This window comes from Rhinolophus sinicus, chromosome 8, assembly GCF_057876585.1.
Source record: "Rhinolophus sinicus isolate RSI-liver-muscle chromosome 8, RSI-T2T, whole genome shotgun sequence".
In the NCBI taxonomy this organism is placed as follows: Eukaryota; Metazoa; Chordata; class Mammalia; order Chiroptera; family Rhinolophidae; genus Rhinolophus; species Rhinolophus sinicus.
This window is the reverse complement of record NC_142508.1, coordinates 15,573,513-15,588,962: the sequence shown is the minus strand read 5'-3', so window position 1 is coordinate 15,588,962 and position 15,450 is coordinate 15,573,513. Positions and strand designations below refer to the sequence as shown.

The window sequence follows — 15,450 nt, the reverse complement described above, 5'->3', positions numbered from 1 at the left end:
AGTCTGTAATATGGTATTTGTTTTAATTTGTCCTTTCCTTGGGTGAATTGGCAAAATCAGTATTTTCTTTAAACTTGTGTTTATAATTATAGCACTATTCAAACAGCACGCATAGGTACGTATTGTATTTTATTCATACACACATACATATATTCGTACAACAGACACAGGGTAACAAAAATCTATAGTTACCTGGGAGTGGGGAAGTAATGCTTCTACATGACAGTCTTGAAGGAAACATTAAATCTAATATGAGGAAAAGTACTGTAGCTAGTTGAATCTTGAGTCATGCATTGTGACTCATTTTAAATGACTGGATTCTGGGTAAGATGAATTTCTTTATTGACCAAAAAGTAGAAGAGGGACATCAGAGTCCCGGAATGATGATATGAGTTAGGTTTGTAAAAACATGATCTTCATTTACTGCAAATTATCTTGTAACCAGAAGTGATGTTCGAGGAAGAAACTGACAATTAAATTTAGTTTTCAGTTTTCACTTTCCTTTTTCAGACTTTAAAGACTTTTAATCTCCATCTATCCCCTCACCACCCCTCACCCCACACTGTCTGCCCTGTTTTGAAGAGGCAGATGAAATTCTTAATAGGCAAAAGTGAGTCTCCCTGCCTAGCGAAGGGAAAACAAAGAACAGGGGACAAGAAAAATTCAAAAAAGCTTTACAAATTATGTGGAAAGAAAGATTCCTGATTTGATGTGTGGCATTTGCCTCAGAACCCCTTCTCTGTTCTTCTTAATCCTTCTTTATCCTTTAAAATTACTTTGTGGCATATCCCCAATCAAGGGACTGAGGGCAGCACGAAGCATCTGACCTCTGTGTGTTGGGTGAAAGCAGGAATACAAGATGATTTGTGCCTTTTATGATTAGATAGACTAATGTAAATTTGAGCAAGACAATTTTTTGGAATTTAAAAAAATGATCCTTTTAAAACAAAACGCTTCCATGCCATAAAAAAAAATTTTCTAATGATTTAATGAAATTTTTAACACTGATTTTATCATATCAATTCAGTAAACATGCTACTATCTGACAAGTTGAATTAAAAAAAAACACACACACAAAAATCATGTGGTCCTGATAACTTTGTGCTAATCCACAGAGTTACAGAAGAAGTACAGAACCTCAGCGTTTAGTACAATTTAGACAGGGAAAGTCTGTTCTCTGCCTCTGTCCTCTGTTTCAGTCTTTCTCTATCTCTCCTCCCCAGACTGTTTTCCTTCCTGATAAATGGGCACCCTGTATGTTTCTCTATTTGGGAAGCAATACATTGTTTGAATTCTATCTGAGTAAGTCTGAAACCTCATAGTTGGAAAAAACGTCTTGAGTTTGATGTTCTCCTACACAGAAAAACGATGGAGCTTCTGTGAATGACAACTTAAGCAAAGACTGAGAAAGGATATTTAGCGAGAAGGTCATTCTAAGCAGACAGACAGGGGTTTGATTTTGCAATCGCACAAAGCTTTTTAAAGAGAAGCAGGAGCAGGGACTGGTGAAAAACTGATATGCTAAGAGAATGCTAAGAGAAATTAGGAACACCTACAGAGTTAGGAAATATTTTGGACAAAATAATAATAACCATCCTCAGTTTATCTATTTGTACATCAACATATTTGAGATGAAACATACAAAAACATGTGAAAACAAAAATATCCCTCTGCTGATGCCATTACAGATCCCAAAAAGCAAAGGAACAAATACCCCATTCATTCTCAGTTGACATGAGGTAGTTTACCAACGGTTTGTGACCTAAAATGAGTTGGGGAACTCACTACCTTCAGTTCATTTCTGCTTTTTCTCTAAGTTCAGGGATAAAATTTTTGAGCTTTTTTTATACCCAATATTTTTATTAAATTAATGTTATTAAAAATATAAGCATATTGAGTAGTTATCATTTATAACATAGGCTATATGTTTATAATCTACTTATATGAAATAATTTATTAAAATATACAATTACAGTATTAGTAATAGAGTCACATATTTATGTATGTTAAAGTACTTGCTCATCAAAATGCTATCTTTAAAATTTTTTAAGTACTTTGATATTTTGCTCTTGTGATATGAAAAATGGTTTATTTGGTGAGGTTTAAAATTTTTTAATTCTATAAGTGTTTTCCCTTTTCTAACCAACAACTCCATTGAGAGGTTCTGTCTTATGTTACAGATGATTCTTGCGGATACAAAAAGTTTGTATTTTGGTGGCTATGGAGACTTCTTGTCCTTTAAGCCTTATTACAAAGTTTTTGTCAATTGTTCCCCAATGTCCCTCATTGTTGCTTGCTGGCAATAAGCAAAACTAAAGCTGGGACTGTGTCAAAAAAAATTCACCGGCCCACATTCATCTTTCTTCAGCAGCGTTTCCTCAATAGCGTTCCCCATTCAGCGGCTGTGCCAGCCAACGGAAACAGCTAGTTGTCTGAAATGAAGAATAATTGGAAACATGGTGCCTGTTTCTTTTCCTGCAAGTCACAATTCATCCATTTAACATTCTTTTGGTGCTCTTGAATTCTGGGCTAGATAGGCTTGTGTTCGCTGTTCGGCTGAGACCAATTGGAGAAGTGCTGACCTTCCCAATGTGAACTAGTGACCGCCAACTGATGGCCCGGCACCTCTACCTAGCGTTAGTCACGTGAGGCCTAGCAGCGATAGGTCGGCAAATGGACATCAAGCTGGAAAATGCTAGGATGGGAAGGATAGGAATAATTATAAAAGATACCATTCCCAGCTATTATGATCCCTACTCTATAAAGAAACAAAGCCAAGGAAGGTTAAGTAACTGGCCCAAGGTCACTTGGCCGACAAGCCATAGGACAGACTCTCTGGGGCCATCACCTTTTTACTGGACCCTACACCACAATACGCTTTCGTCTTTTATAGGCAAGTACATAATTGATTTTTTAAATGTTTCCTTACACAGATAAAAAGATTACATATTCTCTTTTTGAGAAGTATAAATTTCTGGGTGTTTTACTGTATACGAATCACACACATATACTCATAAAGGCATGCATCTATAATAGACTCATAAGTTCTATTTTATAGTCTTCTATCTTCTTGCTTCTTTTTGACTTAATATTCTATCCAATTCTGAAAGAGTTATATTAAGATCTACTACTATGGTTGTCATTTCATCACATTCTGTTTGTCTTTCTAGTGGTTTTGATTTTCTTTTTTTTAAAATTTTGTGCTACTTGTTTCGTGCATAATAGCTGACAACTGTATGTGTTTCATGTTTATATCTGAACCACAGGAAATTGAGCTGGCTGCATAGGAAAGGTCACCCAAGTAATAGTGGCTGACAGAAATAGAAATATGATTATCTCAAACATCAAAGATGTCTGACGGTAAGAAGTTCAGGGCCAGTACAGTGGCTTCATAATCACCTGGAGTGCAAACTCTGTTTGTCTTTCTGTTTTGCCACCTGTACTGTGTAGGCCCGTTCTCCAAGTTATGGTTGCAAGATAGATCCTACAACTCCAGCCATCACATACAGATTCCAGTCAGAAAGGAGAAGAAAGAGGAAAGCAGAAAGGAATAGCTTCCAGCTGAATTAGACGTCAGCAAGCCCTAATCACTACACCTCGGCTTACAACTTATGGCCCACCCTGAATTGCGAAAGAGGATAGGAAAATTTTTACCAGACATATTTCTGTGCCAAATTAAATTGAGGTTTCGTTAGCAGGGATGAAGAGGAATGAGCATTGCATAGACATCTAGCAATCTCTGCCACAGTGCATTTAATCATCCCAGCTTCTTGTTTCTATTTAATATTTTTGGCCTTGACTTTTTTGCTTTTCTTTTTTTAAATATTTTCGTTTTCAATTACAGTTGACATACAATATTATATTAGTTTCAGGTGTGCAACATAGTGATTAGACATCTATATACCTTATGAAGTGATCAGCCCAATAAACCCAGTACCTGACACCGTACATAGGTATTACAATCCTACGGACTATATTCCCCATACTATACTCTACATCCTCAAGACTATTTTGTAACTACCAGTTTGTACCTCTTCATCTCCTACGCCCTTCAGTCATTCTCCCAATTCCCCCACCTGGCAACCATCAAAATGCTCTCTGGATCTGAGTGTGTTTCTGTTTGTTTGCTTGTTTATCCTGTTCCCTAGATTCCACATATAAGTGAAATCATATGACATTTGTCTTTCTCTGTCTAACTTACTCCACTTAACACAATACCCTCTAGGTCCATCCATGTTGTTGCAGACGTAAGAGTTCATTGTCTCTTATGGCCAAGTAATATTCCATTGCATGTATGTACCACCTCTTCTTTATCCAATCACCCATTGATGGACACCCAGGTTGCCTTCATATCTTGGCCATTGCAAATAATGCTGCAGTGAACATATGGATGCACATGTCCCTTCAAGATAGTGTTTGGGTTTCTTCAGATAAATACCCAGATGTGGGATTACTGGGTCCTTCTCTGTCTCTTGTTATATAGCCTTTGTTTTAAAGCCTATTTTATACTGTTTTAAATCTGGTATTGTTATCCCAGATGTTTTTTTCATGCAATATCTTTTTCCACCCATTTGCCTGTCGATGTGAAGTGAGTCTTTTATAGGCATATGTAAGGGTCTTATTTTCTTATCCATTCAGTCATCCTACATCTTTTGATTGGAGCCATTGATTTTGATTTAATCCATTTACATTAAAAATAATTGTTGATAGATATATAGCTATTGCCATTTTATTATTCATATTTTTAATCTTTTTTTTTAAATTTTTCTTCTCTAACATTCCTTGTGACACTGGTTTGGTGGGGATGAACTCTTTTAGCTGTTTCTTGCCTGGGAAGCTCTTTATCTGCCCTTGGTTTCTAAATAATAGCTTTGCCAAATAAAGTAATCTCGGTTGTAAGTCCTCGCTTTTCATCACTTTGAATATTTCTTGCCAATCCCTTCTGACCTGGAGAGTTTCTGTTGAGAAATCAGCTGACAGTCTTATTGGAGCTTCCTTATAGGTAACTAACTGATTTTCTCTTGCTGCGTTTAGGCTTCCCTCTTGGTCTTTAACCTTTGGCATTTTAATTACAATGTGTCTTGGTGGGGGCCTCTTTGGGTTCATCCTATCCATTTGTACGTCCTGGTCTTATATGTCTACTTCCTTCACCAGGGTAGGGATGTTTTCTGTCATTATTTCTTCAAATAAGTTTTCAATTCCTTGCTCTCTCTTCCTTCTGGTGTCCCTGTGACGTGAACGTTGTTACACTTGATGTTGTTCCAGAGGCCCCTTAAACTCTCATTTTTTTGGATTCTGTTTTTCTTTTTGCTGTTCTGATTGGTGTTTTCTGCTACTTTATCCTCCAAATGGCTAATTCCATCCTCTGCTTCATCTTATCTGTTGATTCCCTCTACTGTATTCTTCATTTCAGTGATTGTAGTCTTCATTTCTGACGGGTTCTTTATTTTCTATCTCCATTTTTATGTTTCCTATCTCTTTGTTGAAGTTCTCTCTGAGCTCATTGAGCATCCTTATAACCAGTGTTTTGAACTCTGTATCTAGTGATTGCTTGTCTCCATTTTGTTTAGTTCTTTTTCTGAAGTTTTGTTCTGCTTTTTCATTTGGGACATGCTTCTCTGTCTCCCTATTTTGGCTGCCTCCCTGTGTTTGTTTCTATGTATTAGGTAGAGCTGCTATGTCTCCCAGGCTTGGTATAGTGGCCTTATGTAGTAGGTGCCCTGTGGGGCTCAGTGGCACAGTCTCCCTGGTCACCTGAGCCAGGTGCTCCCGGTGTGTCCCTTGTGTGGGTTGTATGTGCCCTCCTGTTGTAGTTGAGCCTTGGTTGCTGTTTGCACATCAATGGGGAGGTATTGATTGATTGTGAGGACTGGCCATGACTACAGTGGAGGAGCTGTCGTGCAGGGGCTGACCCCACAGAGCAGGATTCACTTCAGCAGGGCTCTGGTGCCTGCCCAGCCTGCCCTTTGGGTTTGTCTTTTGTGGAGGTGGTTGGGTAGTGCTCTGGTGTGGTCTGAAACTGGCCATCAGGTATGTTGGTTTTGGAGCCTTTTGGGAGGGGCTCTGTTGCAGGCCAAGGTCAGCCACTGCCTGTCCCCTACCCAAGGCAGCTGGTATAAGCTACAAAGTGATCTGCAGATGGTTGCTACTTGTGCTGGGCTTGGAGGTGCCTGAGAGAGGCTAAGCTGAGAACTGAGGCCAGCTTCCACTAATGCCAGGCTTAGGGCTGCTTAGCAAGAGGTACAGGGCACACCAAGGCCAGATGCTGCTTGTTTGGGGTTTGTGAACCCTTAAGAGATTTTAGCAACGTTTGCAACATGAACCAAGATAGGCCATTTGTATGGAAAAGCCACTGGAAGCGGCCAAGGTATCCCTTCTGATTTTTAGCCACCACACACAGATGTGGAACCAGCTCTGTTCAGCGTCTCCGCCCTTCCTGTGAGTTTCAAGGTGACTTCTTCTGTATATCTTTAGTTTTAGAACTTCTCTGTTCAACTAGATTTCAAGAAGTTCTCAATGATGGCTGTTCTGTAGTTTAGTTATAATTTTGAGGTGGTTGAGAGAGGAGGCCAGCACAGCATTTACCTACTCTGCCATCTTGACCAGAGCTCTGGCCATAAATTTAATATTTACATTGCCATTCCTGCCTTTAGATTTTCCTGACACATATCTGCTCAACCATTTATTTTCAAACTTTGACATTTTATTTGAGAGAGTTTCTTATACATAGCTTAATTTTTTTTTTAGCCCAATCTGAAAGTTTGTTTTTTGAAAGTGTAAGTCAACCCATTCAAATTTATAGTGGTAACTGATATCTTTTTTTAATTCTTTTCATTTTAGTTTTATTTTTACTACTTAATATACTTCATTGTTTCACCCTTTTCCCCCCTTTCCTTAGGTACACTGGCTTGATCCTTTTTTAAAAATTATTTCCCCTTTTTTAAAAGTTATTTCCCCCTCTGTTAAGTTGAAAGTTTTCCTATGAAGCGTTTACTTCTCTTCAGTAAGTTAATGCTTGTTTTTTTTGACCGAGTAACCATATGCCTGTATCTCAGAGATTCATTGTGAATATACTGAAGAAGAAGTGCAATTTGTTTCTTCAGTAGTGAGGTAAGGTCACTGGTGCCATGTAATAACTGAGGAAGTTTATTTCCTCACTTCCTTCAATTTTACACATAGACAGCAATGAATGCTCTTAAACAAACAGAGCTGGAAATGAGCCCTGTTTTGACTGAGTCCTACTCCTGTGTGCAGCACTTTCCAGATTTCTTTCAGTCAAACTATTGAAGAAAAAAGGAAAGCTATTATGCTAAAAGTCCACATGGGAATGGATTATGATAACTATTCATCCTTACTTTTCTCTGAGTCTTTACTGAATGCAAAACAGGTTATCACAGGTGATAAAGCAAATAACAATAATGACTAACACTGCAGTACATTTTGTGGCTTGCTATCCCCATTGCATTTGTTTTAAAACCTTTATCCATGGAAACCTTGAGTTCTACAGAGTTTGTTATAGTTTGGTAAGGACCTTTGCATATGAAATTTAGCTTTAGACTACTCGGTGACATCATTAAGTCTTTTTTATACTTCTACCTTCCCATGAATATATTACTTCTGAAAGAAGCCTTTTTTCCTCTTGTCTGGCTCCAAATTATACCTTCCATTTCACAGCAGTATATTTGTTCCCAAGAACAATTACAAATCCTACAATTAAGTGAGTTGTACAAGTGTTACCATCTAGGTAGGAATTCTGTTTATTCTGTTTTTTTTTGTTGTTGTTTTTTGTTTGTTTGTTTTACCGTGGGGAACAATATAAAAGAAGAAACTAAGGTTGTGTTAAAGTCTTATAACTTCTCCCAATCTCCATCATTCTAATTTACTTCTTTTTTAAAAACTATTATTATTTTAGATTCCATAGGGGTGTCAATCCAATTATGTTTTGGCTACATATTGTTATAGCTTTTGAAAAATCTTAGAATAACAATCTATACAACAAACTATTTGTATTTTGCAAAACTATATATATATGATCAAATAAGAACCTATTACATATAAGAAACTCTCCACCTTGAAACATTTGGGTTGTAACATTTGTCCCTGGGACTCTCTCTCGCTTTAGCATCAAGAATGGAGCAACCCGCTCCCACTATCTGCCACTCGTCATGTACTGTTGGGGCAAAGGAACAAAGAATCAGTTCTGTTGCCTCCCTTGCAATCACCACTATTTTCCCGCAATGTTTTAGGAAAAGAGAGCAAGGCATGATGTCATAGAAAGAGAATAATTAATAAATTTTAAATTTGCCACTGCCTCCTGTTCTTAGGTATTTTTCCTCTAGCATTGACTATGAAAGGGGCTGGCCTCACTTGAGACCCAGAAGAAAGAAGAGAGATTTGAGCATAAAAAAGAAAAGTGTTTGACAAAAATAAAATTATTTTAGGAAAATACATATGAATAAGCATATTATCAGATTTGAACATTAAAATGTATTGGCATATAGTGTGAGTTTGATTTTACTGGCTACTAACATCCATTAAAAATGAGGCTTCACAAGATTGGTTATATGTTGAAGCTGGATGACGGGTTCATAAGGGTGGAAGTTGAATCCATTTTTACCATTTTTTAAATCTTTGGGTGTATGTTTGAAACTTTCCATAATAAAAAAAATTTTTAAAGAAAAGAAGTCAGGTTTCAAAAAACTGCTCTGGATTGGTCAATTCTGAAAAAGAGATTCCTCTTTTTATGCCCCATAAAGACATCATCATAAAATATGTTCATCAATGGAGTTCAAAACTGGCCTGGATTCAATACATTGACAAAATGCTTTAACCCTGTATGTGAGTCTTGCAGTTGACACTCTATGACTGAACTCGGAAAAAAAGACTCGCATAGCTTTCTTGAATTAATTGAAAATACTAAAATTGAAAACTTACAGTAAGAGAGGACAATACTTACCAGACATAAGTCATCAGTTCTCTAGTTATTTTTATGTTCATGTTATTTGGACCCAGAGTATTAGATGAGGAATCAGAAATCTATAGAAGCCAATCCCTAGAATATATAACTTATCTCTTAGTTTTCAATTTTTTCTCCAGTTAAAGGAGAAGAAACACTGAGACTAAACTTTATATCTTCTAGAAGCATTCTGAGGAAGAACCATCTCTGAAAGATTTTTTCCAATATATCATATCGAATTCTATTACTACAGAGAGACTGTCTTCTTTGCTAAGAACAAATAGAAAATAAGGACTATAAATAGATGAATTATTCTAAAAGTTGTAGTGTTATCTCTTTATAAAATTTCCCACGTAAGATGCCCTATTTTTCATTTTCTTCTCAGCTGGCCTGGGCTTACAGGGATGATCTGCCAATCCTATGTATCAGACATGTACTAGAATATAGAAATATGCATAATTCTTGTCTAAGGTGCATTTTGAGTGGGCTAATGTAACACAAGAAAGTCTCTGAAACTAGTGGGTTACAAAGCCATCAATCTCAAGCAGTCCTTGTGTGACAGATGTGACCATGGCACGCGTTGTGACTTTTTGGTTGGTTTGCTTAGATTTCAATCCAATTTTAAGGTACCTTGGGGTGAAATGCACTAGGGAACATGTCACACAGTATCAGGAAGATGTGGAGTGGCTTGGCCACTCAGATAAAATTAAATCCTTAGAAATAAAACTCCTAAAGGAAGAAAACGGAAGACAACTTACGAAAAAGTCAATTAGATTATTTGCTAAATTCCTGTTCTGAAGATATTTCTTACATTTCTGCAGCTAGCGAATCTTGGGTTACAAAATACTTTCACAGTTGTTATCTCATTTGACCCAACCAACAAACCAGTGAGGTATGTGGGGCAAATTTAAGAGGAGGAAATTGCATCTCGGAAACTTACCTGCTTCCTGAAGATCTTACTCTCAGCTGAAGGGGGCAGGGCTACAACTACCCAGGTCTCCAGACACTGAGCTGCAGTCCTTCCTCTTCGACCATCCAGTGTGTGCTCCTCCATTTTGTGTTTTGTCTGTGGAAGATTCAAAAGAAGAAAACACAGTGACGCCCTGCCCACAGCAAGTTTGTGATCTAGATGAGAATATGCAAGTTTTATATAATGAAACAAGCAGAGAATTATTAAGTGTTAAACTGTATGAAACAGGCTATCAATACAATAACATTTGGATTCGTTGGACAATAATAAAGTGCTATCAATTCTACCCAAACCCTGAAAAATATGTTTGGAGGTGCCTAAGAATACTGGTCAACTGAATGTTTCTCAAGTCTTCCAGCCAGGTAGTCAGTGCTCTCCTGGAGAAGTCTCATGATTAATTACTAACCAGAAGGAAAGCCTGCAGAGGAGAAAGGGGAAGACAGTATCATCTCGTACCTTATCATGTACTTGCTGGTCCAACTTTGCACAGCTCTGCAGAGACACATGGTTGCTTGCAAGAGCTGATTCTTGAATTGTCAACTTCTTATTGGGCTCTGTTATGCCTCAGATTGAGAACTGGAAGCTTGTAGGAGCTGGTCCCAGCCCAGGTCCCTCTTTGTTAGGTCCTCTACGCCATCGGTGGAGGCCACCAAGCAAATTGCCTCTTCCTTTTCCTGGTTGCAAAGGGAGTAAAGGGGAAGAGTCCAATGTTTTCAAAGAAAACTACCTGGAAGCAGGAAACTGGGAACATTTGTTCTACACTCAAAGGGACCGTGACTTCAAGGGTCTGCAGGGATGCTGTGATCATTTTTATTTTCTGATGTCCTACTGTTCAAACCTAAAACTTTCTAAACCCATGTTTGTTTCAGAAGCAAAATTCTATTGGAAATATCTGTTCTTTCTTTTTCAGCAGGGCGGGCCTGTCCTCAGAGATAGCTGCAGGCCAGTCACTGTCTCTTCCTGTCTGTGTCTTCCCCACTGAGTGGCATATTGCCTGGGAGCCCCCCTGGGGACTTCCAAAGCCATCAGTGGGTGAGTGACTGGCAGCAATCCTTTAAAAAAACATGCACAAGACTGGCCCGGTTCACCAGCATTATGGACATTCTTATGTAGTCTTCTTCAAAATGCTAATTTCCTTAAGTGTCCATTGGAACAGGCCCGCGTGGATGGTTCTAGTTTAATCCTGCTTGCGACCGGGGAAGAGTCAAAACAGCAGGAACATGCTGCCTGCTGTGCTGGACTCACTCCTCAAGGATCAGTGCATGCCCACTCGAGAGGAGGAGAGGGCGGTGGGACAAATCAGCTGGGAGTTCAGAGTGCAACCACACTGTTCTGTGAGGAAATGTAAGGGTGTACTTCAGACGCACTGTCCACACCACCATCAACATTGCTCACCTTACAATACACATTTCAGTGCAAATGTGAGCACAGTCCTATGTGACTCCTAAACCCAGGCTCATAACCACTACTGCGGGTCAGCCCTGTCTTCCAAGGTGCATCCTTTGAATGACTTTTCCAGGAGTGGCAATGGATTTCTGCTGAGTCACTCAGCCTCCGTTTCATCGAGTGGTTATGAGCATGGACTCTGGAACCAGCTCTGTCACGTACTATCTGTCCAGCTGTGGGCAAGTTACTTATAAATTCTCCAAATCTGATTCTCCAAATGTGAAATGGTGATAATTCTACCAGCTACCCCATAAAGTTGTGATGAGGAGTAAATAAGGTTGGCCATGTGTTAAGGAACAAAAATTCAACCAAGTAAATGTGAAGATCTAATTGGCTTTATTGAATAATTTATGAATCATGCACCATCCCATCTAGTAAATGGAAAGATGCTCCGAGAAGCTATATAAAATGGGAAACTTTTATAGGGAGAAATGGGGTGGTCAAGAAAGCTAAAAGAGTGCATTATTTCACGCAAGGTCACCTTCCTTTAGGGGAAGGGTCTACTCAGGCAGATTGCCTCACTCACGCTGACCAGGAAATTCTAGACTTATTGGTTTAAAATACCAATCCTGGGAATGGCTGAAACTGCGGTTAGGTTAGATATTTGTCTTGGTGGGTCTTGCCACAAATGAGTCCATTTTGGGTCTGATGTTTCTTTCTAACACATGTAAAGAGCTGAGGACATTGCCTGGCATATATTATGTACTGTATAAGTGTTAGCTATTTTCATGTATTCATTCATTCATGCATTCATTCATTCATCTAATATTAATTTAAAGTCTCTGCTGTAGACTGCTAGGTGTTGAGACGTAAAGATAAATAAGACACAGTATGTGCTCTCAGTCGGCTTACACTCTACATTATAGGCCTGTGTTTTATTATTGATTGATTGATTGCCTAGTACAACAGTTGGGAGGTACTCAATGTTTTTGAATGTATACTTGGACTAGGGAAATGGGCACGTACAACAATAATTTCAGTGCAAATGATTATCTTTAACAGTGCCTGGCACGTAGTAGGCACATGATAATGCACACAGCATTATTGGCTATTTTAATTATTAATTTAGTAGGATAAACGCTAAGACTGAATGTGCGGACTGGAAGTTGAGTGTAAGGAGATGGAGGTACACTCAGGGAAGCCTTCCAAGAGGCAGTATCTCTGACCTTAGTTTTTCTCAGTGAGTGGGTGTTAGCCAGTGAGAGAAGAGGGCTAAGTGCGCTCCAGGAAGAAAGAACATTGTGTGCAGAGCTAGAGAGGCGTGAAATAGCACAATGCATTCAGGGAGCTCCAAGAAGGCAAGTACGAAGGGAGCCCCATCCTCCTTGTGACATCCAGCGCGCATTTGTTAAATCTATTTGAGATTAGAGGCTGTGAAACTAAACGACTGAGACCTCGCTTGTGTCACCCTGGTTTTTAGCATTAACTGTATAACCAGTGATGGACTAAGTGACTAGGGAATTTTAAGTTGTTCAGTATAATACTTGCCCTGTACAAATGCTGTTAGTTTATACAGCATCATTCTTCGGTCGTCAGCCCCTTTTGGTCTTCCGATGGAGGAAGTAAATTCACTGAATTTACCTGTGTTTTCAAAGCAATTGAGATAAATTACACGAAAGTCGATGGGATCATAATATAGAGGAGGATGTTTTTGCACAACAACATAGATTTTTCTAGACCGGGAATGAGCAAACTATGGCCTGGGGGCCAAATCCTATCCACCACCGATTTTTATAATTAAGTTTTTTTGGAGCACAGCCATGCCCATTTGTTTAGATGTAGTGTAGCATTGCTTTCGCACCGCAACAGCAGAGTTCAGTAGTTGTGACAGAGGCAGTATGGCCTGCAAAGCCTAAAATATTTACTAGTTGGCTCTTTACAGAAAATGTTTGCCAATCCTGTTCTAGAGACATCTCTTCTAATCTGATGACAAGTAAAGACCACCTAAATATTTAAATCATGCGGCTGAGGTGGTTTAGAACCAACGCGGCAAACAATAAGTTATTAAATTTTTTAAATTCACTCCTAAGGAGAAAGGAGATTGCGAATATGTTAGCCATAAAGGGTGCAATACACCTGACTAATGAATGAACATAATTCTATGATTGGCCTTCATATTTGACTCTGAGCCTCCGACAGTCAGGGAAAAAAAGGGGGGGGGGGTAGGGAATTAATCATCTGTTGCTTCATAACAACTACCTTAAAAGTTGGTGGCTTGAAATAGCTACCATTTCCTATTTTTCATGAGACTGTGAGTTGGCTGAGTGGTTCTGCTAAAGTGAGCTGGGCCCAGCTGATCTTGGCGGACTTGCTCATGCATTTGCGGTCAGCTGGTGTGTTAACTCTGGGCTGGCTGGGCTGGGTTGGCCTCAGCCACAATGGCTTGTCTCTATGACAGCTCGTCTCTACTCCACATGACCTCTCAGCCTCCAGCAGGCTGCCCTGCACTTTTTCACATAGCAGCAGCAGTTTCCAAGAAAGAAAGCAGAAGCACACACTTGAGGCTTGGGCTTGGAACTGCCACACTGTTACTTCTATTGCATTCCAGTGGCCAAAGCCAGTCAACTTGCCAGCCTCGATTCACTGGCCTAGGTGGGGAAAGAGGCTCTAACTGTTGATGGGAGGAGCTGCAAAGTCACATGGCAATGGGTAGGGAAACAGCAGGGAAAGGACTGGGGCCATGATTGAAATCAATCAACCAACATCTAAAACAGCATGTATTCTAACCATAGTTTTGTTTTGTTTTTTGAAGTCATCTCTGTGGTCTAAAGTGGAAAGAAATAGTCATCATACGTCTCTTCAGCCCCACCCACAGGTATGAATCATCACTGTCTTCACCTAAGAGGACCAATATCCTTTAGCTAATGACAGATGCAGGGGAGGAATGAACAGAAGCCTGTCAGAAATGTGGTACATATTGTAGGAGACCCAGGCCCATATTAAATGGCATCTTGATGAATTTCACCAGGGAACTGGATTGAGAGCGTAAGGAACTGGATTAAGAGCATAAGGAAAATCATTACCACAGAACTAACCAATGACTAAATAAACATTAGCCTTTAAGACTAAAGTCCAAACAGACCTACAGTAATCTTGCTGAACATTCCCACCTTTCTCCACGTCCACCATCAGGTGGCATTAAAATTGGTCACTGTATTCACAGATGGCACAGCTATATGGATATGGATGTGATTGAAAAAGACAGAGAATAAACACTTTTTAAAACTCACTAGCCATGTGATGATTTTTTAAAAATTTATTGCTGGAATACCTTTGTTATTTCCAACTTGCCTCAATAAATAATGCGAAGTATAAATAGCAGTAGTGATGTCAGAAATCCTTCTTAACTATTTGTTTCCTGGTACCCTGGGCTCTCAGAGAGAAGAGAATAAACATAGGTACCACTTGTGCCTTAAGTCATTCAGAATCCCCCAAAACTCAAAAAAAAAAAAAAGCAAAACACTAAAAATGAAAACAAAACTCTCAAACCACCCAGACAAGCCACACAACCTACGTTTGAGAACATTCTCTCTGCCCTAGAGCTGGTCAGGCTGCTGGGCTTGTTTGCAAGAAGCGGATGCCACACGTGGCCGTCCACGGAGCTGCCACGATCAGACTTCTGTAGTGGCAGTAGTAAAGCATGGGGAGGAACATGACAGAATTCAGGGAACTATTAGATGCCTGTTGACTCAGACATCGGAACCAGCTGTGAATGGAAACTTATTTCAACTTAGCTACAGTGAAGAGGAACTGAGCTGTTTATATTGTTGAAGAGGTGGAGACCAACTTTCAAAATGCTTGCAGATGACTCCTTTCTGGGAGGGTCAGAGGAGGGTAGGGCTGTGTCCGGAAGAACAAGTGAAGCTTCCAAAATTTGGGTGTAGAAAAATCAGACATTAACATTGGGCGGGTCACATAAAGGTTCTCTGATAGATATAAAATTCCTGACCGAGTGGTTAGAAGAATAGACCTCAACAAATGTTGGTTCCTTTCCTCTGTCTGCTTCTCACACCCACCTTAGGGATTTCTTAAGAAACAGAAGACCTGCCAGCCAGCTGCCACTGGAAAGATGTCAACT

At 39.4% G+C, this 15,450-nt stretch overlaps 1 protein-coding gene and 1 long non-coding RNA gene across 4 annotated transcripts in view; one reads left to right on the top strand and one right to left on the bottom strand.

Moving 5' to 3' along the window:
• MKLN1 (muskelin 1) overlaps nt 1-15,450 on the top strand; it is a 283,828-nt gene that overhangs the window by 41,901 nt on the left and 226,477 nt on the right. The gene's annotated exons all lie outside the window — the stretch shown is intronic.
• The window catches only part of LOC109457901 (uncharacterized), a 141,198-nt gene that overhangs the window by 36,268 nt on the left and 89,480 nt on the right, over nt 1-15,450 (bottom strand). Inside the window, exons 13-14 of the long non-coding RNA XR_016021936.1 lie at nt 10,383-10,600; nt 9,897-10,022 (exon numbers count right to left, since the gene is read on the bottom strand). This is a non-coding gene — a long non-coding RNA (uncharacterized LOC109457901). The remainder of the gene's footprint in view (nt 1-9,896; nt 10,023-10,382; nt 10,601-15,450) is intronic.